At 47.9% G+C, this 26,362-nt stretch overlaps 1 long non-coding RNA gene across 2 annotated transcripts in view; it reads right to left on the reverse strand.

Annotated features, from left to right (window-relative positions):
- Positions 1–1,109: 1,109 nt before the first annotated feature.
- LOC117604499 (uncharacterized) overlaps positions 1,110–26,362 on the reverse strand; it is a 38,319-nt gene continuing 13,066 nt past the window's right edge. Inside the window, exons 5-8 of one of the 2 annotated variants that reach the window (XR_013062358.1) lie at positions 26,061–26,360; positions 4,831–4,986; positions 2,919–3,370; positions 1,110–2,672 (exon numbers count right to left, since the gene is read on the reverse strand). This is a non-coding gene — a long non-coding RNA (uncharacterized LOC117604499). Of the gene's footprint in view, positions 2,673–2,918; positions 3,371–4,830; positions 4,987–16,946; positions 17,043–26,060; positions 26,361–26,362 lie in introns of those variants that run through there. The other variant, XR_013062357.1, reaches the window with a different exon arrangement.

Below are 26,362 nucleotides of genomic sequence, written 5' to 3' on the forward strand. Positions count from 1 at the left end.
ATCTAGCGAAACTGGTCTTGGAATTTTTCTTCTTCACCTTTCATTTTATTATTTTATATATCATTCGTTTGATCGAAGAAAAAGCAACCCCCGAATATTATAACGTAAACAGGCGGTGTGATGAAAGGGAAAGACGACGCCGGTAATTAGTCGTGATGTTTGATTTGGACGTCACGGAAGATTCGCGAGTCTGATTGGATGGCTTTCCAGTACGTCTCGCTTTTCGAAGGAAAGAACAGCCCGAGGCCTTTTCCTTTGGGATACGAGACGAGACGGAGGCTAGAGAAGATGTCGGTAGAACGCGACTTAACAACCGACGAAGTCGTCGAGGTCGGATGAGATGCAACACGACGCAACGCGACTCGACGCGGCTACAGGCACCCGCGATGAGACAAGATGAGAAACGCCGGAATGAGATACGCTGGGATGATAAGGGTGTACAAAGCTGGCCCGCGAGGCTGTCTCTTCTGCTTGCAATAACAACACCGAACCCCTCTATTATCGGTCCAACCCCTTCTTTTTCCAATTTCAAATAATGTATTTTTTAATTCGACATCGTATAAGTAGAAAAGGAAGAAATTTGATATTAAGGTCGTAGAAATTCTTAGACTAAAAATATGGAAAGAGTTTCGGAAAGGATAGCTGGTATTCAAGAGTTGAAATCTCCGATTCTATTTTTCTATTCTCGAAACAGCCTTCAATTTTAAAAGAGAAAATGAAGAAATTGAACCATCGAAAGACTGAATTTACTACTATCTTTTAAACAAAGAATCTTATACGGTGATAATACAGAGGAGTGTTGGAAATTACATTTTTTTTACGTTGAGAAATAAAAATGTTAAATAACTATGCTAATATATGGATGATATTTAACAGGATTCTTCAGAGGTTTTCCTAGCTCGCGGGTATTTACTTCGCCAGTCGCGAGGCGGATTTTCCGGGGGCGAGGATGAAGGCAGCGAAGAGGGTGGAAAAGCGAAAGGAAAGGAAGGCAGAGGGGGACGGGGTGAGGAAGAGGGTGCTGGATGTAAGACGAAGGAGGCGTGGCCTCGGCATTGATCCAGAACCCCCACTCCCGTGCTTAAAAGTACGGCCCTGGTTGCTCCGTACCGTACTCACCCCCGTGTCGACCTCCTGTAAGAAACCGGCAAGAAATGAATATTCATGAGCAACCGGCTTCGTCGTCTCTGCCTTCTTGATTCGACCCGGATCAACGGGGAAAAAACGGGATATTCCACGGGAAGATATGAGGACCTTTATTAAATTTCGTGACCAAACTTTGTCTAACAATCAGTTTAATCCTTGTTCCCAACACCGTTGTTTCTTCTTTATTATATCTGCATTATATTTGTAAAACATTATTTGAATAAAGTTCTTGTAATCTTGAAATTCTGTGTCGTTTATTTATTTGTTTCCTTGCACTAGCAAACAGTTGAGTATATTTTACGGTGAAGCTCCTTCTGTCGAGAATTGTGCGCGATCGATTAATCGAACTCTAAAATCTCGATAAATTGGCACATTCTTAAGGAGGGTAGAGTTAGATTTAATTAACAGAGGCTAGAATTTGCGGAACAGTTTCCGCTGGAAATATCCAGCTTCGGATGTATTTAGATTAATTATAGCAATCCTATTCCTATTTACTGTCACAGGATATTGCTTTATCTAATTATCGGTGAGAAGCGAAAGGGAGGAAACGTAGATCTGTCGTTGGATCGGTGGCAACGGGATAGAAAGTTTCACCCACCTCGTTTCACGGGTAACATTGAAATTCGACAAGTTTTCATAGGAAGCATTTCATATAAAAGAATTCCTTTCATTTTCAAGCATCGTACACTTGCGGATCTACCGACCCCCAGGCTCCTTATCGCGGGATTTAACGTTCCCTCGTCAAAACGGTCCCTCGTTTTCCAAGCTTTTCAGTCTCTCATTAAAAAGTACCTTTATCGCGCCGTTACAGAAAACCGCAAGGATCATTTTCAGAAATTTTGCAAAATTACTAGATCCTACGTGGAACGACAATTATAATTAACTCTGCGTACTTTCGACCCTCTTGCTGCGGCGTCCGTAGCGAGATAACTGTGAATCTATTATTAAATTCGACGATCAGAGAAAATATCTGTGCTTGCGGTTTAATTCGGCCTACCTTAAAATTGTCTTCGAGCAGAGGATTGGATGCGTATGAAACCGTATTTTTTCGCGACAGCCACGGACTAAGGTGATCCCCGTTTCTAGATCGACCGCGGACGATGTTATTTTATCCAATTTCGGAGATGCTCGTGATAGACGAAGAGAGAAACGAACGCGTCCAGAAGGAGAGGGTGAAAGAGGGTGGTACGCCGGTGGATTGGTTGCCGGCTACGACGTTCCCAGAGTACACTGGGAGTTTGTTCTAACTTGCAGTCGGTGCCAGTTCTCCTCAAACAGGATAGATTATATTCCACGTCTCTCCATTTCGTTCCCGCCTAGCTCGCGAATCGCTCGCGCGCACCGATTGCTCGTGTTTGTTCAATCTAACTCCACTTCGCCACCGCCATTTCGCTGATTGCGAAAAATTGCCACATGATGACTGCTCTCAGCCAAAGGCTTCCCGAAGACAACGATCCCGGGAGACAGACGGCGAAAGTTCGAGGGAAATCCTGATCGCGATACGACCTTGCTTTCCAATTTAGAATCTTAGGCTATAAACTTTCTGTCCCACCCTTGTTTGATATTTTATATTATTTACTGGAATAATAATCAATGGAAGAATCAAGGAGTTTTTAAAATAATTGAATTCAGATTTACATCGTCCAGTACCGGTATTAAACCCTAAATAGATCCAAGAAGGGTTGATTTACGAAGTAGTTAAGGTATCCGATAAAATAGAAGCATCAATTTTATTGCGGCCATTCCGAGACGAGGAGTTCTCGAGACGGAACGCGTCTCCGTTCGTCCCCTTTCACCTACTCCGCGTCTTGATCGCGGTAATTTCAATTGGCCGTAACGAGCGCGTTACCCCTGCTGATATATTTTTGGAGGGTGACACGGAAAGGGAGAAAGGGAGGATAGAGTCGCGCATACCTCTCCCCATCCCCGCGATTTAATTCACTTTGATCGCGCGGACCGAGTCGGCCGCGAGTGTATAACAGAAAGCTCGAATTCAAATCCGAAAGATAGGATTAACTGGGCTTCGCGGAATATATTGTTCGTGCCGTACTCTTCTCTCGTTGAATCGTTGAATCGTCGCTGTCCAAGATTTTTCTTCAGCCTGGATTGTGCTGAAAGATCGATGAAACTCGCAGGCTGGTTCATCCGTGTCAACTTGCAGCGAGGAAACACCGTTCAAATCGAATTATCGAAGATCGTGTCCGCGTGCTGTGGTCAAAGTAGTCTGCAACATCAAATTAAAATGTCAGCTCACAGGTTAATTACGGTCACTTTAAGGGCCCTTTGAACGCGACGACGTTAAAGGGCGACTGCACACAGGGTCCAGCCGGTGCTGTGATCGGAGACGCTTCGAAGGAGGGATATTAATATCGATGGGGGATGCAGTTTTCCAACGATTCAGCTACAACATCTTTAAACTAAAACGTTAGCAACATCGCGGACAAACTCATAAACTACATTCTCGTGATCCTTTAAAATATTTAGAGGATCTAGCGGAGGAACGGGGAGGACAGAGGGGTGGCGACCGGCAGGCGGTGTAGGTGTAGCTGGCGGAGGAGAGACTCATCCAAGTTGGCAACTTTCGGTCGTATTAGCTTTTGTATATATATTACCTCATTTGCGAGAGGAAAGCTTATACTTCTACCCCCTGTAGACACTATATAGATATATGTGCACTCACCTACCGCCTCCCTTTACAATATACTCGTGCACGTGTTCCGGCTCCGCTGCAGCCTTGTCGCGACCGAGCCGGTTATCGTACCCCAGTCGATCGTCAAGAACATTTTTTTTTTTTCTTTCGAACTTAATATTTATTTGGAAAAACTCGACCGAAAGGGTAGTTTCGTGATCGATAACTCGTCTGTATAGAGACGGTAAACGATGGACGATAAAGGATTGATTGCAATGTTGCGAACGGGCTTTCAAAGAGTCGAAGAAGGGAAGAGGAGTTTCGAAGCGAGAGAGGGTAAGAGAAAAATCGCGAGACGGGAAGCAAACGAGGCGAGAGGAGCAACGAAGGGTATACGGGTGCATGGGTGCAAGTATTGGCCGGTTGTCAGATGGTAGGTAGTAGATAGAAGGTTGGTAGAAGGAAGGTACCTACGCGAAGGTTAGGTCGGAATATAGTTTAAGCTAGACGAATGGGCTGGTGGGTGGTTCTGGAGGCAGAAGAGTGAGCCGAGGCGGGTAGTTTTGCCTGGGTACCTCCACTCCACCTCGCCAACCTCCAGCCCCGCTCCTTCCCGTCACCCCTCTCGAGCCTTCACCCCCCTTTCAGTTACTACTCCACCACCTTCTCCACCTCCTCGACGACGCCATACCCTCGTTCATAATATCCTGCACGTCAGACTTTGAAAACTCCAACAATTTCCTCCTGCCGCCTGGTTGGGGAACCGAAAGAGGAGGAGGCCGGAGGAGGAAGGGGATGGCCGGGGCTCAGGGGGGTGGTTCTACCCGCTACGCGGAGATGGTTCCATGCTGCTGATGCCGGTGCTAGCTCGTCGTGGTGGTAGTGGCGGTAGTGGTGGCGAACCGACGGTGCGAGGGAGACGAGTTTCGAGTTTATATAAAGTTCGGGCCACATCAATAATTATAAGTAGAGAGCCGAGGCAAGATGGCGCGCCCGACTGGCAAACCCCCATCCCCCCGCGTGCCAACCGAGTCATTATTCAAACCATCTCTTACTTCCTCTTGTTTCCTCCTCTGTATCGTCCTTCGCCGCTTCTCCTTGCTGGCTCGGATGATCGACGATCGATCTCTCTCCGATCAACATCTGCCATCTTTTACGCAACGTATCACTAGCTTCCTTGATCCGTCGCGTACAATCCAAACGCGTGCCACCTGAAAACAAGTTGAATGGGTTAGTACATTGACCCTTTGCACCTTTTTCATAGTCCACCACGTCGGCTGTTCTCGATTCTGTTTTGGATTTTCATTCCATAACTGTATCTATCCGTTCGATTCATCCTTCTTCCAAACACCGTCTTCCTCTCGACTCTTGACCCTTGACCCTTCATCCGAACTCGTTTCAAGGGACATTGGCAAAGTTTCGTCTAACCGCAGGAGACCGAAGGTCACGACGGATCGCTTTCGGTATTTGCAATCGCAAATATTCCTCGAATTCGATCGCTTTCGCTCGACAAGGTCCATTCTCAAGAACCGTTCTCACGATCGTTTACAAATTCAACCAACAGCAAACGACTGTACAAAGACAAGTAATACTCGTTCGACTTGCTCAAAGATTCAACGAAGCATAGAATTATTAAGGGGACTAAAAACACGCGAGGGAAGGCGATAGGAGAACGCTCGGTTTCCTGCAAAGATGACGGTTGATTAATGTTGGGGGTAGTTTCTTACTCACCCCCAGCGGTTCGGGATATTCGGTTACAATGGCGGCCGCCACCTTAGATAACGCCGAGAATTAATATCGCGCGTACACCGAGTCAGCTACAGTTCCACCCTGTTCAATTTATAATTTTAAAGATCTCTCTCGGTTGCTGCCTCAACATGGCCGGGGTAGTAAATATCGAACAATTATTCTACTAGCAATCCCTGCCAGATACTGAAGTATGAAAACTGCGTAATTCTTTTATAAAGGATCGAAAGTTTTTCACAAAGGTCCCAATAAACGAGACAGCGGGAAAGCTCGATTTGCCGAAGGAAAAGCGAATTTTTCAACCGGTGGATCGGTTTCCTCGAGTTGGTCGTTACTTCCGGCGCCAAAGGGCGTCCGTCTACAACCGGCCACGTAGATACACAGCGGTACGTTGGCCAGGGGATCGGTTCGAATCTGTCCCTAACGTAGTTTCCAGTTGAAACGCAGATTTGGTGTTACCCTAACTCGGCTGGGGAAACTCAGAAATCTAATGCCAGGAGGACACACACAGGCCGCGCCAACCAGCCAGCCAGCCCGACGTTAACTTTTAATGCACGGGATTAGTAGCGCGGGTGCACGCGGGGCCGCTGGCCAAACTTTGCGCTAATTTGTTCGTCTATTAATCTCGTACTTCCAACAACCGGTCGTGAACTAGTGGCGGAAAGAACGAGTATAGTTCAGCCATACCACGTTTTTCGTTTACACCCTCTGCGCGTTATTTATGCCTTTTTATTCCTTGCATCTTGCAACGAACGACGCGTGCTGCATTGCGAATGAAAATATAAAACAACTCCCTCAATTGAATTTCGAAAGAAAGAGAAGGTATTTCAATTGAAAAAAAAAGAATACTGGAAAGGAAAAGTAGAAAAGCAATCAGGGATAATCGTGCGGGTGAGCGAGGAATCTGGGTCGAACGGTTCGTGCGGCGACCGGACAGTGTAAAAAGAGAAGAAAATTGGGGTATCGGGGGTTGCAGAAGCGACGAGTGGAAAAAAAGAGGAAAAAAGGTGGTTCGTGTGTAACCGGCGCCGCAATGGGATGGGACAGAGGAAAGAGGGTCTGCGCTCAATTTACCGGCCGCGGAAAAAAGGAACGCGGGAAAAGACGGGAAACAGCTTAACGGGGTTAAAACCAGCCCTTCGGGAGCTACGAGGTAGGAGGTAAAAAAGCTAAGCGGCGTTTTATAGACCCAACAAGCAGCCCGCGTACACCGACCCGAGTGGCAACCCCGTTTTTACACCCTCGTTGGAAATTAGAGGCTTTTTGTGCTAAATATACCCCCCTCCTCTTTATCCTCTTCTTCTTTTACTTCCACCCCGTCTCTTTTTCTCTTACGCTTCCGGCCCGGCTCCACCAGTGAATCTCATATTAATTTCAATTCCACGCGAATCTGACCGTGCCATAAATTACTGAATGACACTCTCTTTAATCGTTTTCCAGTAAAAGACCGGCTTTACAGGCGATAACGAGGGTTGTTGTTTTTCATTCTCTTTGAATGAAACTTAATTGAAATATAGCTGGTTAAAAGAAAAAGATGTTGGAAATATGTTGAATGTGTTAAACACGAAGCGAAAAGAGAGGAAGAAAAGGAAGTTTGAGGAGAATCTCGTACGAAGGTCTAAGTGAAAATAAAACGCTCGAGCTAGCGGGTAAGAGGGTGTGAAACGAGGGTGGCGTTTCTCTCACATAAATTAGCCCGCAGGAGTAAAATGCAAAACATTCGTTCAAACCGCAGTTTAACACGGACGAGATTGGTCACGTTGTGGCTTTGTCTGTCCGAATTTGCTAGGGGGTGACCTCGTCCCTTTCCCCTCTCGTACTTGATCTTCCCTCTGACCGCGATCTCCCAGATTTCCCCATTTCACATTCTATGTTTTTATATTTTCTCATAACAAAAATCTTCCACCTTCCACCATCGTTAAATTTTTTACCAAAACAAAAATTCTGTCTTGAAAAATCTTTCGATTCGAACGAAGAAAATGCAACCAAACTGCAATCAGTTGCATCAAGACCCGGAGTTTGCAAAAGCGAAACGATAGAGGAAACGGTGACCATAGTCGAGGCAACATCCGGTCCAAGAAGTCGTAAACGGAACGGAGCCAAAGGGGTGTCCTTAACGGGGTCATTTTTAGCCGTGCGTTATCAGCGATTACGGGGGACGCAAATACCCAGGGGTTCCATCGAAGATGCAGCTAGCTGAAAATTCATGGGTCGCACGAAGGAATCGAATATCGCCGGTGCATCGGAACCGATGCATCTCTGCCTCGTTATTCCCCCGGGGGTGGAATCGGAACGGCGAAGGTTGCTACTCGAAGGTGAAACGTTTCTCTAGGCATTGGAACGGGCTATATGGGGGTGTGTGTGGGCCCAGATAGCGGCCGATTCTAGGAACGACTACGAGAGGTTATAGGTACCGACAGAAAGGTGCAGTAGAAGAGAAGGGACGAGGCATCGACGAGGAAGAGAGGCGAGAAGGGTATAGAAGAGCGAAGAGAACGATGGAGAAGGAGGAAGGTGGTATAGCTGAAGTGGCTCTCTCTTACTCTCTCTTTCTGCTCTTCTCTCCTCTCCTCTCTGCCGCTTCTGGCTTTCGAGGCAATATAACTCGAAAATGGTGGCTGGCTTGCGAGTGCCGTTATCATTTCTTAGCCCGGTATCAGCCCGCCCTCCCGGTTATTACTGCACCCCCGGGGCTACGCCATGGACTCTTAGATAAGCCACCCACCGCGAAGGTGTATTGTCTGTTTCACCTACCCGCTCGCCTTTCTATACAATCCTCCTTCTCCTTTACTCGTGCCCTTCTTGCTTACCGTTCCCTATGCCACCATCTCGCTCTTTCTACGCCTCTCCTCTTACTATCCTCCCCCGCTTACCAGCCACTTCCGACACTCGGGAGATGTATAGAATTGTTTGAGAATCGCCCGAAGCGCCGCGAGATTACTTGGGAAAACGGATATGTCGTTCGTTGCTGCCGGCCGATATCATCGATAAGGATGTCCTTTAACGATTCTTTGTCTGTATACCGGGAGATCCGGCGGGAAACCCTTCGACGTCTTATTCGCATCGAGCTGATAATCCGCCGAAGAATACTCGATATCGCGCGTTGGAATTCCTGTCGCGTGACTGAGCGCGATAAGGCGATTAGCAGAATTCATTTCTACGATCTTTCTTAAAAGAATTATTTATCCTAAGAGCGCGGATTCTTCGTTATATTTTAGAATAAATAAATTTTTCAAAGTACGAGTTTTAATTAGAGACGTAGCTTTGGTCTTGACCAAAGCTCACCTCGGGATGAGGTGTGAAAATAGCTTTCGCTGGGATGGAATGTGTCAGCGTTGAGCGATCAGAGATGGAGATTCACCTGGGACAGGAAATAAATTCGCAGAAGGAGGCGGGTATCCGCGAGCGGCTCGACGATGGCGAAGAAAGGATTTCCATGATGGTTCGAGAGCGAAAGCGCGGGATGGCTTCGAGAGTGCGAACGATTCCAAATGAGGTCGGGCCGACTGACTGATGACGTCATTACTGTCAGGCTTAATGAAAATTTCCGGAAAGTTACCGCTCGCCTCGACTGCTGACGCCATGTTACCTTCGCCAGGGCACAGGAGGCAGCAGTCGTGAGGGGGGAGGGGGGCGTGGGAGAACGGGGGGCGCAGAAGAAGGGGTGGGCTGGCGCCCGCGAGCGAACGAGAAATTTTACGAGAATTTCCGAGACTAATTTCTCCGGCGCTTTGCGCTCGAGGCAGGCGGGCGTCGTTAATTTCTGACGTTAATTGCTAAACCTGAAGTTTCTAGAAATTTCCTGGGCGCCCCTAACCTCGCCTCCACCCAGTCCGTCTCTATCCTCTCCGAAACGTTTCGTCCTCTCTCTTTCGCCGCTACTTCTATCCGTGTACGTGTACCGATCCTCCCGACTCGGTATCCTCTTTCTACCGACCCGTTTCGCCCGCTTTTCTGATATGAAGATTAAGCATCATTTATTCAGACGGAAGCCTGGCCCGCGTACTTCTTCACGCGGCCTCCGAGACACACGGTCATTTTGCGTTCTTCGCTGTGTTGCTTTTGTCCTTCGTGAAAAATTCACGAGGGGATTCCAACAGGGTATTTTCTGCTGAAATTAACTAGGAAGACCGTTCGATAACTCTTTAATTTTCACAACCTTTTTGTCATTTATTTCAACGAAAATGATCTTCTTTAACGGAGAGAAGAAATCGTTCGTTGCGGGAAAGGTCTCGCGGGAAACCACAACAAAACCTCTAGTTCTCTCCTTGGAACGTCGAAAGGGGTCAACGTAGGACGGCGACGGAAAGGGTTACGTCCCTTGATCGGACTCGTGTGCCAGCACGGGAACGGCGTGAGAAGGAGGCGCGGGGTTGTCGAATTGGTCGCGATAAAAGATGGAAAGAGGAAGCGAGAGGGGAATTGTTCCTTGCGCCCTTGCCTAGTTGTTTAGTTTTCCGCCATCTTTGTTCGCGCTTAGACGAAAGGGGGTGCAACGGGCGACGAAGGGGGGCCTGCGGGAGGAGCAGAAGGGAAAGGAGCGGGTTAATAGCGGGCTCCAGCGGTTCTGCAGCCCCGTCGAGGCTTTCCGTCGAGGCAAAGAGAGAGAGAAAACGTGGCGAAAACGGGTGAGAGCGCGGAGGGTGGCCGACGGGGGGTCGACGGGAGGCTAACGAAAGAGGAGCTTCCATGGAAAAGGAAAGAGACAGAGTAGAAAGCGTTTCTAGAGAGGGTGGAAAGAAAGATAGAGAGAGAGCGAGTGAGAAGCGAGTAGAAATAGCAAAAGAGAGAGATGAACGGAGGGTGAAAGAGGGGAGAGAGAGACTTTACTTACTTACACCCTCGCCGAGCTCTCTGTCCGTGGCGAGACGAAACGATGCGAGGTTGGATGCGAAGGAAAAGGAACACCGGAGGTAGGTATTTCCCGTAGCGCGCGCGCAAAAGGCACCGTAACGATTTTCTGCTCCTTCGAAGGAATATGAAAGGCGATATTTGCGCGAACCCAGGACCAGAACACGTTCGCCTGGGACGAGACGGGGACGAGCAGGGTGGGTAGTACGCGAACCGAAGAGGGAGAAGACACGTCGAGCTTCTTCCTCCCTTGCTCCGTTTCACCCTTTCTTTCTCTCTCGCTAATGATGGAAAGCGAGGGAGGCTGGGTCGCCCTGGCAAATACCACTCGGGTGGGATTTAAGGGATGAAAAGGGGCAGGAAGCCTTCTTTGCTGCCTCCGGCAGAGAGAGCTCTTTGATGTCACTCGACCTGCTGCCTAATTTTCACTCCGGCTCGGCGACCTACTCGAAAGACGCGCGAAAAATTATTAATGCTTCCTTGGACGGATTATTAATGCGAGAATTGAACGCGACGAAAGTTCGGGGGCGTCTTCTGGAAAATTTATACGGGACCCTTCGTCTACCTTTCTGCCGGGATCGAGCAGAAACTATCTCAATGATTTATTCAATCTTTTCGTACCTTTGCGAACGATCGCAGAACTTGAATTCTAAGAATCGAACGGAAGACTGTTGAATTTGGAAGGAGATCTTGTATGTCTTGATTACCTTGATTAAAAATTACCCGATGAAAAATCAGCAGAAAATACTCTCTATCCTCAATTGCTTACAACAAAAGCTTCTACTAAAGAATCAGTAGAAAGATTCCATTATGATCAGACGTTCCAAGACGCCCCGCGTTCTTTCTAACGAGAAAAGTTTCTTTAGCCAGAAAGGATAACTAGGCTCGAGCCGCGACGAGAAAACAAGAGTGCGGAGGAATTCCAGGAGTCGTTTAAAGCAAAAGCACGGCGAGGTTGGCATTCGGAAGAAGAGACGTGGGGGAGAAGGTTGCGGGCGCAGAAACGGGGCTCGAGGGTGGCTGTGGATGGTGGCGAAGAAGAGGTGTGCCCGGGTGGAAGCTCCCTCATTCCCGACTGGAGACTTAGAGTTGGTAATTAAATACAAGGAACCTTGCTTCGCCTCGTCTCGCATGGAGTCAGCTCGTGCTCACCGTCTCTTTCCCTTCCCGCCCCCCCCCCCGTCTTCTTGCATCCCCTTTCGGTATGCCCGGAATACAGAGAGGGCTGTATTTAATTCGAGACTTCATTCGATTTACTTCGACTCGCGGATTAGGCGCTGTCGAACTTCGAGCAAACGACCGACTGACGCCATATCCGCGATTGCTTGGAAAACTGGTATCAACATCTGTCGTGATACACAGATTTCCAAGCTACCACTTTTCCTTTTCTATTTACGAAGATCCGAGCTCGAGAAACGAGAAATTCCAAACGATTCGAGGACTAATTATCCTCTAAATTGAAATAAAAGTTAGACAGAGACAGTTTTGTTGCGAAACTGTTGAGAAATATCCAAAATAAGGACAGAAGAGACAGAAGGTGTATCGAGAAGCTTGAAAATCGCACGGCGGACCAGATAATTCTTTTCGTAAATCAATTTCTCGATCAACCAGCGAAGCATGTACGCGCATAGTCGTGCCATTATTGGCAATAACAGTGTTACAGCAGCCCATCCAGCCAGCCAGAGGCCTCTCTCTCCTCTTCCCTCGTCGCGGAATCGAGCTTTCTCCTCGTCTCGTAGGAGCGGCTCCTCTCCGCAGTCTCCTCGCTCTCTCATGAGGCGAAACTCAATTCCCTAGAGCGTGCGGAACGAAGAGGGTGCGCGTACACTTTGCTTGCTCCCGCTACACAAGACGAAATTTCATTCCCGCCCGCGCCCATCCTGTGCCCGGTAATTGTGCACGCGAAGCAACCTGAAACCTGCATTTGCCCTGTAGGTTCGCAAAGGAGCGCCACCTCCTGTCCCCGCTGTCACCCCCTGCCCCCAAGATTCCAGCTACGACCCCGCTTTGGCCGTCTGCCCCCAAGACGATATCGTTCCCAGCACCATCCTACCGTGATTTATCGTCGACCAAAACAAATTGGAAGAAAATCATTCGATGCTATAGAAAGAACAAATTTAATTTTGTACAACGTTTTTTCATAAACATACACGTTGATTTGGAAGATTCTGAACCAGCAACTCTCGAAGGAACTTTCGTAAGCGCGAACGCGTTCTATGAAAAATTGATTTTCCTTCGAGGACGATTATCGTGGAGGAGGTTGCGGCGCAACAATCCTCCACCCACGGGATTTGCGGGATAATCTGAGCTTGCGAGAAGAAGGAACAAGGAGCCGTTCGTACGACCTTCTATTCGACGAGAAAGGCGGTGGGTGAGGAGGGTGAAAGAGGGTGTTCGGCCGGAAAGGCAAAAGCTGAGGAAAGGAAAACAGCGGACGTAGGGAAACAGAGCCGCTAACGTCGTTGGAAACTTGAAGCGGGACCGGCACAATAAGACGGCTCAATGAAAAGCGTCCTTTACTGCGGCTGCATCGTGAATGCTTATATGCCGTTCTCCAACGGTTTCTCTCTTTCCCTCTTCACCCGAATCCGTGCTGTTTCGCTCTGTTTCTCTCTTTCTCTCTTTCTCGCTCCACGTGGCTCGTCGTTTCGTCGTCGCTATTTGCGCGATATCTCGCTCGTTGGGTGCCGGCTCAGCCAATGAAAGCGCGCGGAGGCGAGCTTTTACGGCGTTCTTACGGTATGGCGGGGATTGCAGGGGGTTGGGACCGCTGCCTCCGCAACGTTCTTATTGTTTCAGCCAGCCGAGCCACCCTCGGCAACTACCCCACAGCCTCGCAACCATCCTCCCGGCACCGCTACGCCGGTTTACTCCCTCTTCCCTGGCTGCCGCGGCACTGTGCTTAGAATTTTAATGGACCGGCTTAGAAATTGTTGGCGGAATTAGATTTTAGGACGAGATTAGGCGGGGCTGCTCTCGAAATTACTGCAAGGAGCACGGGAGAAAACGGAACGGGTGGCTGGCCGGGCGGTGTTCGCGCGAAAGAGGCCTCTCCATGGATTTATGCCATTGTGGAAAGAGCACGCGGTCCTACTCGTGAATCTCGGCTTGCTTCGTTGAATTTCCAAGGGGTTGCGAATTTTACGATCGACCCCTTCGCCTTCGGCTTCGCACCCTTTCTCGCTCCGCAGCCTCCTTTCCCAAGGAGACTCGAGGATTTTCTGTTCGAACACCCACGGTAAAACGGCAAGGAACTCTTCTGTTCCTGTGTAAATTCTAATTAACGAAGAACGTATTGGTGGCTAATTCGAAACATGATAATTGTAAGAAATCCGTAAGAAGCGTCTAACGTTTTGAAGAATTGCCGCATTCCAGGGTTAAGGGAATCGTAAGCAGATCATCACCCTTGAAAATCTCAGTCGTCCTAGGCGCGAGAAGAACGGAGAGACGGGAAGCCGGGGGTGAATCGGCCCCCGGTGGTGTTTGAGTTTGAAATTACGAAGCGAGAGAATTTATATGCCTGTGCCGGCTGCTCTTGCGCGGCGCGGTAGAAGTTTCATTTATTTAAGGCATCTTGCGCGAAAGCGAGAACGAGAGGCAACCCCTTGAGAAGAGGGCGAGTAAAGCTAGGGTTTCGTCGGCTCTCTCTCACCCCCGTCAACTTTCTTCCGACACGTCTGAATTCAACTTGCCATGGGAACGCGAGTGGTCTTTCGCCTTATGTTAGTGTCAGCCAACTGCTTCCCCCCAAGAACGAGGAAAATTGAATCGTCGGAAAAGCGAGCAAGACGAGGGGTTAATTGAAAAATATAGAGGCATTCGTTTCGTTCGCGCCTGATATTCAAAACCATTTGGCTAGCGAACGATGTTCCTTCGCGAAGTTTCAGAATTTCGCAGAGAATCAAACGAAACGATGCGATGGATGAAACGACGGGGGGGTCGAAGCGACTTTGAGCTGGTTGCACGAGAGGTGCCCCAAAGTTCTGTAGGTATCTGGTGCCAGCCTCTCGTACCCGCTGGTTCCTTCGTTTCAACGGAATGCTTCCACCTCCCCTTGCCCATCCTAGCCTGCAGCCGGTGTCCTCTGCCTCGCCGGCTTTGTCTGCAACTTCAGAGCCGGGGTGTTTCGCGATTATAATTTAACGACGCCGGCAACGAAGCGAAGTTGGCCCCAGAAATCAATGCGCGCACCGAGACAAAAGCCAGCGACGACAGAAAGTCGGTGACAGAGTGAGAGGAGGAGAAAGAGGGAGGACAGGCAGTCGAATGAAGGAGGACGAAGACAGAACGCGAGAGTTGAGGACCGAGCGGGGCTGTTTTCAGAGAATATAAGGGAGTCGCGTCTCGAAAGGGAACACCGAATGCTTCGAATGTCTGGATCGAATTGTGTACGAATAGGTTCAAAGTATCTTTTGAAACAAGAGAAAGATCTAGAGACTTTGTTATCTCGATCCTTGGTCAAGATTTTATAATGAAATATGAAACAATAAGAGGATACCCGTTATGCAATGATACGAGACAAGTTTCGTCCGTGGAGGCACGTGAACGTTTATGGTATCGTTAGAGCATTGCACCCTCTTCCGATCCAGCCGCGCGACAGAGACCGCCCCCGATTCCTGAACGACGCGGGCACAGACGCCAAGCATTTGCGGCGGGTATTAAGAAATCTCTGCGGACGTTTGGCGGTCCGCCAACATTCCCGACGAATTAAAATACCGTGCCGAACGTGCGGGGTAGTATCCTCGCATTGCCGAGGTTTTCCTAGCTGCCGCAAAAGTGCCGGACGATTTGTCTTCCTAAAGAGGGAAGCCACGTTTCGATAAATTGAGGGAAAAAAACCTTGCGATATTTCACCGTTTCCTTTCACCGCACACATTCGTCTCGGAGCGTGTTTCAACGTCGCTTTAAACGAAGTAACTTGTCGGCTGTTCTCGAAGAAACGTAATCATTGATAAGAGAGAAATTATTTCAACGGCTGACAGAAACAGAAACGGTTGGCGAACGAATAGCGAACAGGCGGTAAGGGCGTTAAGGAAACGGGAGAGACGACGTTTTCAAGGTATTCCAAAGGGGGACGAAAGGGGGGCATAGTACCTGACAGTCACGGACTGGAGCGTTTGCAGACGCGTGTACCCGGCGTACAAAGTCGTAGCTTGCGGCCCTTTCATTTGTAAACGAAATTACAGAATAAGGCTAGCGAGGAGAAGCTGCAGGGCTGAAGAAAGAGAGGAATAGAGAGCTGGCGTCAGCATCGAGCCGACGACGGTTATGCGACGAAGCCGGCGAGGCTAGGCTAGGCGAGGCAAGACGAGGGGGTCTGTTAGAAAAGCGGAGGAAGGGCGGACAGAAGGGGGTGGATTTTACTCCGGAGCAAACGGCTCAAAGGAAATTAAGGAGCATTCACTCTGCGAGAAGCTCCTACGGAGAAATATCTTCTCTCTGAAGAGAGGCAGAGAGAGAGAGAGAGAGAGAAAAGGAAAGGGAGAGAGAACTGAAAGCTATGGACTGGTTTGGAATACGAGAGAATCCGGTCTGAATCTTTCCTTGCAAAGGGCAAGACTTCCCTTTCTCTCTTTAGCGACACAACACTCTACGCGAAGACGGAGAAGCATGCTTTTGATAAATAGTAAACAGTGTCTCTTGCTCTTGAGAAGGTTTCCGTATTTCTTGGAGAAAGATCTGAATGAATTCTAAAAACGATTCATTTTTTATGAACACCCGATTAAGTTATTCTTCATCGATCCAAATGTCGGCCAGTAAAAAGATCAAAAGCATTCATAAATAATTTCGCGGAAGCTTTCTACGTTGCACGAATAAATTGCGTAAAATGAAATAGAAATTTGTTTGTAAAATCAAGTCACACTCGTTTCAGAGATTTTCGCGAGACGCAATTTCTAACGGTAGGAAAAGCAATAAAGGCGACGGGTGGAAGGGTGAATTCCCGATGAAGCTTCGCAAGCAAGGCGGTATGCTTGAGAGCGCTTCCAGAAGCACCATTGCCCTCATCCTGTTTTTCATCCCTTATTTTGCCAGCGGGGGTAGAAGAGGGTCGGTAAGACGGGGGTGGCAGTATGGCCGCTTTACTCCGGGACTCCGCCCTCGAGTGGCTTCCCTCGAAAGGGGAGAGAACTTGGAAAACCTGACTATCCTACAGGGTAGCACAAAGTACGTACTTACGGAGTAGCACGAAACGAAATGGGGGGTGAAGCATTCTATGGCAGGCGGGGGTGGAACGTCGTTTCCTGCGTACCATATACCAAGCGTGCGACGTGCTACGTTTATTTTTATCACCTCGCTAACTGCGATACGCGCTACATTGACCAATGTTTCGACGAGAATAACGTTTATTTTCAAACGGGAAGAAGTAAGAATTATTCAAAGAAATTTAATTTTCAATGGAACTACAAAGAAGACATTGTATCAATTTACTTAAGAACTACCAGCAATACTTAATACTTTCGAACACAGGTAACACTTTAAAATCTCGACTAACCACCGGGTGCACAGGATTTAACTATTTAACATACGGAAGAGATATTATAATAAGAGTGGTTGAGAAAAATGAAAGTAATACCTGAATTATCCAGTTTCTCGTCAGAGAGTTTCAACAGTCGAAAGAAAGAGGCACCGTCGATCACGGGACAAAATCGTAAACTGACCAAAGGACGAGAACGCATCCAGGAACTGGTCACTTCTGGTGCCCCACTCTTCCTGTTCCCCCTGAGTGACCGGTCAGGCCCGTAGATATGTGGGAAAGAAAACCAGTTTCCGTACGGGATAGCGGGCCAAGGAAGATGGACAATCGACCGAAAGGTCAATCTGATTCGGACACTACAAGGAGTACCGAGGAGAAGAAAAAAAATGTGAAGCGAAGGAGACAAGAAGGAAACCTGTTCCGGGTCAGTCCGTGGCCCTTGTGACCCAGAGAAGGGATTCGAACTTTTACCCTCCCCCCTTTCACCTTAAATCTGACCGCGCAGAGCGGTGGGAAAGCAACAAAGTAACAAGTTCAGTTCAAGATTTGTATCAAAGAAAATTTTGGAAGTAGCAAATATTGATAAATCATCGCGCGATTTTCAAACACTCTTTGCAGGATATTTTCTATTATTTCCAACGTGATACTGTTTCTGTAGCGAATCCAACGTGGATTTGAAGCGAAACAAGAGTGACCGGATTTGCAGCCGGCCAATTGGGACCAGTTCCAACGAATCGGTTTCGTGGCGCCTATTCGGCAGAGCGTCTAGTTCGACCAGTTTTCAAATATTTCTGGGACAGGACAATGTCCAGTGGAACGGCAGATGCGGGGCTCGATGAAAGAGCCGCACACCCCGAATGAAATTTACTTTTTGATTCAAATGTCTCGCAACGAAAAGGATTTATCGCGAGCCGTGGATCGAGACTTCCTTTTTCCCTTCTTCGACCTTCTTTCTTTACGTCTTACAATCGTCGAAAAACACCGGTCCGCGACGGAAGATCCGTGAAAATAATGGAGAGCAGTTTCTCCGTGAGTTTCGTGTGCCGATACGCCGGAAGGTAATGACGGCTGCAGCAGCGACGTTCATTAAGAAACTTTAATTAAGTTCCATCAAGTTCGGGCGAAACGACGGACGAATAAGAAGTCCTTCTGGCGTGTTAAAATCGACGTCAGACGCGAACCTCCGTCGTCCTGACGTGGATTACTCTAATCGTGACGAAGGATCTAAACGAAGATTCGTGGAAATATGAATACTAATTAAAGGTACCTAATTTAGCAATCAATTGTTGAATAAAAGGGGTTGCATTCTGCGTCGTTCGATTCAGAATCTCTGCGTGGCGTGCAAGGGACCGGTGCATACATTGCTCGATCAAAGGGGTGCATATAACACAGAAGAAAAGAAGAAAAAAAAAATAAAATTGAGCTTCGGAGTAACAGTGTGACCAGTGGTCAAGCAGCCTTTCTTCGTGGCATCATTAGCCCAGCAGTGGCGTCAATAGGCAACAATAAGGCCGAATCTCTCGCGTGCGGTCAGTTGATCATTAATAAGCAATTATTCAACGGCTCATTAGATCGCGCGGACGCATAAGATCGCGACAAAAGGGTCTGGATGGTTGGAAGAAGAGGGACGCGTGTGTGCTGACCACGTAGGTAGACGCGATGCACACGGTCAACTTGTGTGTGACTTTCTATTAGAGCAAGCATCGCCCCAAGGCATAGGCACCCCTCTGTCCGGTCCTTCTGCCGAACTGCCACTGAACTAGTTCCTGGTCATTGGTCACTCCGAGTCAGATTAACACTCAGAGCTATTAATCCATCGAAACTGAATGATGATCGCTAAATCCCGTTTCCTTCTGATCGGACAGTAAAACGATAGTTGTAATCTCGATACTAATAGAAAAATAATTTCTCAAACAAAAATCTTCAAAGATATTCGTTCGACTTCGATGCCCGAGAAGGAGTTCCTAGCTTCTTTATTCCCCTCATCGGGTATCTTATTAACGAATGATGCGCAGTCTTCGAGTCTCTTCGAGTCAAGTTAATGAATAGGTCGAGTAAGAGGAGCAGAGACGACATAGAAGGAACGAAGGGAAACAGAAAGGGGGTTTCTGATGATGCAAAAGGCAGAGGGGGGGGGGGGGGGGGGGGGGAGAGGATAACATGCCAGGAGGAAGATAGAAGAGCTAAAGAGAGCAAGAGAGAAAGAGGAACGCGGGGCCAGAAGTGGGCGCATGCGGATGGTAGTGCCGAGCATATAAGTAAAGTTTGTTCGCAACTTATAATAGGGACGTCCCCCCTTGCCGCATCGCGAGAAGGATAAGGTAGCAAGGTTTCAGGCTACGTTACTCTCTCGCAGACGAACTTGCACGGTAATAGACCGTGCAGGTGCAATCTACGGGAGCAGGCAAATTGCAAAGAGGACTAGTGCAGCCAGGACGTGGTTATCGATGCTTTGTGCGCGGCCCTCTGTTGCGCTTCTCCTCGCTACCTCTTGTCTCTACGTGCATCGTTACACGCGCTTGAAAACGCGAGACGTTTCGTAACGAGCAATCTCCTACGAAAATATAACACGTACGGGTCTATATCCTGATGCAAAGAATTCAAAACGTTCGCAAAGAATCTCCGCAGCATCTCTGAAACGTTAAACGCAGCTGCACTTGCATACAACTGCATATTGCATTCGTGACTACGTGGGTGGTAATTGGAAATAATGAAATTAAAGTTTTTTGGGGTAGCTAAGGAATTTTAGTGGGGTTAAATGGAGCGTAGAAAAATTATCTGTAAAATCATCTACAGCTAGAAAGGTACCGCCCCTAATGCAAGGGGTACTGTTTGATGCCAGGCCCACAGGGGTACCGAGGCGGGGCCTATTCCAACCCCCCGACTGGAGCGAATCATTGGAAATATGGACGACTAGAAGTGCTGAGAAGAATTCTTCTAAAAGAATTTAATAATCTAAGTTCTGATTAAATCAATTAATTGAAAGTCTCTGCAATCAACAAATGCATCTATTGTAAATTATATGTACTATAAAAAGTTACTAATAATAAAAAGTACTATACTATAAAAAGTATTAATGAATAAAAAGAGAGGAACTTGATTAGAGACATTCATAAATACTCTTTAGAAATAATATGGCACAAATTTTACGTTCTAATAAAAAAATCAAATAATTTTGTATCTAGATTTTCAGTTCATAGTTTTAGCTCGGGGTAGAAAAGTTTCGTGCACGCAGTCGATAGGAAAAAATAGAATGGTCTTTCTATTTCCACTGCAGAGGACGGGGTAGTATAATTCCAGACGGTAATACAGGGTTGGAAAGTTTCCTGTAGGACCAGCAGATGTCGGGACGATTGCGACAGAAAAAACCGGGCTAAAGGGGTGGCATAGGAATTTTTTTCTGTTTTGAAACCGACCCCTCGAGGGTGCAAAAAAATACTCTCATAGGAAACCTATACCCTACTTAATCTAACACCTGTAAAATGAATTTTTCTTTTCTGTACTCGCTTCGTTACATCAAATGAATATTTTAATTGCAGTTTGACGCGTAAACTAAAATTTCATCAGAATGCTAATACATACAGAAACAGTTTAAATAATGAAGGAAAGATTAAGGAAAGATTTGGTTGCTCATTGAGAGAATGCTGGAACCAGTCACTGACAGACGTTCCTGGAAAATATAAAACACACCCTCTCTCCACCCTCCGGCAATTATTCGCAACCCTCGCAGGCACGGCGAATTCTTCGGTTCGCTCGTGCGTCCATCCCCAGACACGGGGAATTATTAAAATCCAGATTGAGACGAGAGCGATCGCTCGCGAAAATCCCGCTCGCAGCCACGAAACAAAACCCGGCGGACCCCTTTCTGCCTGCTAATCGGAATAATCTAGCGGAGAGTAGAGGCCGCCCCGAACCCCTTTCCGCGAGCTCGTTTTCTTTTCCAAACGGCAGAAGATGCTTACGATAACTTCCACTCGGAGAACAATGCTTCTAATTCTAAGGAAACAACCGCGTCCATCCTTAATTGCCAACTTATTCAAAGACGATTTCTACCCCAATATCATCGTTTCGCTTGGAAATCTAACCATGAAATTCGAGTGTGTTTAAATAAATACGAAGAAGCGTAAATTAAGGTTTTCTCGAATTCCTGGTCGAATGTTCGCTTTTCAAGGGCGCTTCCGTCGGTGGCCAGGCGGCTGGAAAGGGCAACAAAAGGAGGATACCCCGGGCAGCTCGCTCGCACAGTTATAAAACGCTTGTTACCGCTGCTGGCTCTCGCAATGTTTAATAATTACAACGGTCGAAGAGGTAAGGTCGGATGGAGCGGACCCGACGGTGAAAGAAACGAGCTGGCTGAACCGGAGAAACTAAGGAAACGATAAAGAAAGACGGAAGGCGCGCGCGGCAACGGCCAGAGGGTGGTTCGAGGGGGGCTTGAAAGCAGGACGAAAGGAACGGACGGTAGCGCGAGGGTGGCTGGCAGGTTGAACAAGAGGGAAAGAAGGCGAGAAAGAGAAGAAGAAATAGAAGAAGAAGAAGAAGAAGAAGAAGAAGAGCCGGGTCGAGGTAAAGTGAAAGAAAGAGAGAGGACCTTGGTAGACTGGAGGTTGGAGGTGGCGAAGAAGGTTCGTGGAAGAGGCAACGCAATGAACGGTACGATGTGCGAGAGCGAGATACAAAGAGGGAGAAAGAAGCGATCTCCGTGGATGTTGGGAGATCTCGTGGCGCGAGAGAGCAGCAGGGAAGGAAAAAGGGGGGAAAATAAATTGAAAGCAAAATTGTACTCGCACAAGAAAATGGAATTATTCCTCGACGCTGTTTCAGCGAGATACGAAGAAAAAGAAGGGTGGCGGCAACGGCGGAGAGTCGAAGGAGAAGCCGGGTAAGGAGGGTAAGGTTGTCCGAGATGGATTCGGGCTCCATTGTGCTCGCAGGAAGAACCGGAAGAGGAGGTGAGGCGGAGGTGGTGTAGCTGGTAGGCAAGCCTGGTCGACGGTGGGTGGCTTGGAGGAGGGGGAGGGCCGGCAACGGTGCCGGGGATGGAAAACTGAAGAAGGCTGCGAGGGAGGTCGGGAGGTACCGTCCGTGTTTCGAGAAATTTTCACCCTCCAGAAAAAAGTAAACTCTGATCCGAGAGAGGCATCTTGGAAACTGGTACACTTTACAACCCTTTCGCGGTTCCACGCGAAAGGACCACGAGAACAGGTCATAGAAGTCAACGAGATCTCTCGATCCTACCAAACAGCTGATTTCCTGTCTATTAATTCATCAAAGAATCTGCCGTCGTTAAAAATATTTCTCACTCAGAGAGTTTGAATTCTCTGCAATGGAAAGCGCGTTGCAATAAAATTACAACGTCCACCGTGAAATCAAAATGAAATTGTGTATCGCGAGCGGGAAAAGAGTGGAGGAGACTAAGGACGGAAGTAGGAAGCGATAAAGAGAGAGTGTCCGTTCTTAAAGGTCTTGCCAGGAGGACGGTCTCAAACGCAAGCCCTAACTAAGTTCCACCGATAATGGCAATTAACGGAAAACACACGACTGGGGTAATGATATTCCCACGCGCGTACGTCGTCTCGGTGTGTATCGTCGTTTCGACGCAAACGCTCGCGTATACAAACGCGCCGGTTAAAGAGGGTGCACTGAAGGGTTGAGAGGGGTGGTATCTGTGTACGCGCGAGCCTACCACCCAATAAGGTCGCCCGCTCTTGGTCTTTTGAACGCGACCTCTGTGCAGCTGCCTCGTACGTTACCTATCTATCTATCCATCCATTTATTGGAAGACAGAATGGAAGCTGGAGGAAGAAGAGGGAGAGGGTGAACGTTGGCGGTAGAGGTGGATGCTAGAGTACTTAGGTCCTCTCAACATCGCTAATTACCCAACGCGATACCGGTGGGCGTCTGTGTGCACGCGTTGCGGGGAATAGCCACCCTCCTCTCGATCGACCATGCCGAACCTCTAGCTGCCGGTTACGCGGAAAAATACCGCTCCCAGCCTATTTTCTACGATGCTCTTTCATGGAACGCGCGAATGGCCAGAGACACGAGAAAACGCTTCTATGGTCGGGTTGAAAGGAGAACCGTTCCGAACGAACTTGCATTTTTTGCTGCTTTTCTTTGCCTCGTATCGATAAGTGCCTCGCGCTTTTAATTGGAAATGCGCGAGCGAGGATAGAGTGCTGCATCGGCAACAGAATGATAAACTGTACGCGTGGGCGATTGGTAATTTTACGATAAGACGTAACAATTAAACGTTTTCGCATTGTAAAAATAACTTTCTTTCTTATTGTTTAAAAATAAAATTAGTGCAACGCAAATTTTACACTTTGTTATTGTACCAACTAATTTATCGGTAAACATCGCCAATAGAAATTTCAAAATTTTGGCATACCTCATACAGTGAGTAATTGGATTTCCTGGTACGTTCGTGTAGATCGAAGTCAAGTCAATGCCGTATCATTGCCAAAAGCTCTTCCCTTTCTCCGATCACTTTCACAACGCGCACGTCTAGTCAGCAGTCACTGAACGCTTTCACATCACTAAAATTCGATCGAAAACCGAATAGGAATCGAACTGAACGTTTCACGACGTGAAATACCGAAGAGACAGACGTACGTTAAATCAAACGCGTCGACACGCGAAGACAACAGCGCGGTGACTGAACTTGTGTTTATCATTTGTCGAGGAATACAGAAGCCGGTTCTATTATTATAGGTCAATCGGCACTTAGCTCGGAAATCGTCGAAGCGAGTATTGTATACATTTGTTGGCCTTGAATGCAAAGTGGAACGCGCGCGACTCTTAAACATACACCGACTAGTTGAGAATGTATATTCTTTTTACAAACAAGTTGGCAATTAATTTATACGCAATATATGTAGATAGATAATGGTTTTCCCTATAGAAAAGACATACAAACTTTGATCCATTTTCAACCATCGACACACATACGTGCCATTCACAAATTCTTCCCACAAAGAGCTATTCAGGAGACAAATTTAGTTTATCCTGTCTCCGAAAACTGCGAAGTAAGCATAGAATTACAGACGCGTATTTACCAGAAGTTTCATTATTCATCGGAGAAGAACGATCCAAGGTAAAAAGCGTGTCGCGAAAACGATTCTCGCGATGAGAAGGCACGAGTGCGGAGGATGAGATGGGGGTGGAGGTGGGTGTCGTTGGGGAAGGACGTTAATATTTTCGCAGGGGTTGGTGGCACGGTGACACGGCCAGAAAGAAGAGGAAGGAGCTTTAGCGAGCGAGCAAAGAAGCGATTCGAAAAGGTGGACGTGGAGAGAGGCGAGAGAGGGCGAACGAACGGAGAAAGGAAGACGGAGTGTCGAGAAGCAAGAACGAAAACCGCAGGGGTAGGAATCCCTTAAAACATTCGTGCAGCTTCCATCTTGCCGATATTATTGACGTTTTTTGCCACCCCTATTTTTCCACCACCCTCCTTCACCACCCATCGTCACGGTGGGGTTGACGGGGTGGTTCAGGGACGAAGAAGTAGGAGGAGGACGAAACGAGGGTGCGAGGGGGTACGTTGCTAGCTCGAACGAAAAGGGGGATGAGGTTGGCTGAGACGGGCGGAAAGGAGCGAGAGGAAGTAAGACGGCTCTTATTCGCGCGGGGTTTTTAGAATACTTTATTGACTGAGCCTTCCTGGAACGAGGGGTGCCGGGCGAGTGGGTGGCCGAGTGGGTGGCTGGTTGGTACTGTTGAAGGAGAGCGGTTTAGGGGGCTTGCCGGGTGAGCTTCGAGAGAAGGATGAGAAACGAGAGAAAAACATTAGGAAAGTCCTTCGGCGGGACGAGGATACAGTGAGAGAAAAGGAAGCAGAGAGTTGGCTCGCTCTCGTTTTTGAATTTAAATACCAGAGCGGAGACTCGGGTCCCCAGGAGCCCCTGCTGCCGGAAAACCCCCGTGACTCTGACACTGTCTTTGCGAGAAATTAATGAAGCGAAATGGGTACCATGGCCGAGATGCCGGCAACAACCTCTCCTTCATCTCTTTCTTCCTCTTTCTCCCGATTCCTCTTTATTCCGACCTCTTCCATTCGCTTTGCGTGCCCCGTCCTCCCTTAAGAACGCCGTCTCTTCGTTCTTCTTTTTTTCTTTTTGCTCTGCTCGAAACGCGTATTGTGAGCAAAATGTTTTGCGTTCGGCCATTCTTGCAGTCTGACGAAAAACACCGACTTCTTATCCTCGTGGCCTCCTTCGTTTTCCATCGCCTTTGATCAAAGACGTTTGCATCGAATTCCTTTGATCCTCGAGTGGAACACGTACTAAGCGATCCATATTTTAAGTAGGAAGCATTTAAACTCGTACACGGGCGAAATATTGAAAGTAAAATGAATTCGCCGTGTTGCTTGAGCGTGATACCGTAGAGAAAAAGGGAGGCGGGTATGGAGAATTGTCCGAAATCAGGAGGGGATCGAATTCGTACGGCGTAATGACTGCTTGGCCCAGGATTTGGGCCATATGTCGAGTGACCCTCGCCGCTGACCCTACAGCCTTCCTCCGAAACGGCTCGTTTGGTACTTTCAATAGATTCGCGGTACAGTCCTGGATACAATTTTACCCTTTCCATCGACAATGTATTCCACTTTTTTTTTCAACTCATTTTCAACCAGTTCACGATATGTAGATTTGCTACCCTTCGAACAGAAGTTTTGTAAACAATTCGATTACTTTGTGTAGTTCTATTGGATTTCGTAAACATTCGCGATGACAAGAATCAGTTTCGGAAAAAGCTTGATCGAGAATAAGTACGAAGGATGATGGCGAAACATCCTTCAAAGTCAATTTTGATATCCGTCCACGTTGTGCCGGTCGACGGGGAGGGAAAGAAGAGAAAAAGGCCGATGGAACGGCAAAGGGTTGGCCGAAACGAAGGATGACCCGTACGCTTCTCTTAGAGAGCAGACTGAGAAGGAAAACTTTCTAATCGAGAATTATGAAAGTTATTTGCTATGCCGGGGCTTCGCGATGAGGGTGGTTTCGACGAGCAGTGTGTCGACGGACCAAAGGGCGACGAAAGAAGACGAACGAGCTCGCTGGCTCGCTCGCGACGGAGAAAGATGAGAAGCTTGGAATCGGAAAAAAGGAAGGAACGCCCAAGGCAAATCGGTAATTTCGTTCTGCGCGTGCGGCTATGATATTTCCAACCGTTTGGCCCCTTCTTCTTCGTCCCCCTGCTCGCCATCCCTCTTACCTTTCTTCTTCCACCCCTCTGGAGAAAGTAGCTAGGCTCTCCGGAGCTCTGCAAAAGACAAGGGCGGCTGGGTGGTGAGCGAGACGGAAGGTGGCTGCGGGGGAACGGGGATGCAAATTAAAATCCTCGCCGTTTTCCCGTTTCTTATTTTCCACGATGGTTCTCAACCATACCGACCATCGCCAGCTACTTTCCTCTCCTTTCTGCGACTGTTTATTCGATTAATATCATCGTTCCTAAGTTGCTGTTTTCATTTCTTCGCTCAACTTTACGTGTGCGCCCAATAACTCAAGTTACGACCT

Source organism: Osmia lignaria, chromosome 7 (genome assembly GCF_051020975.1).
Source record: "Osmia lignaria lignaria isolate PbOS001 chromosome 7, iyOsmLign1, whole genome shotgun sequence".
In the NCBI taxonomy this organism is placed as follows: domain Eukaryota; kingdom Metazoa; phylum Arthropoda; class Insecta; order Hymenoptera; family Megachilidae; genus Osmia; species Osmia lignaria.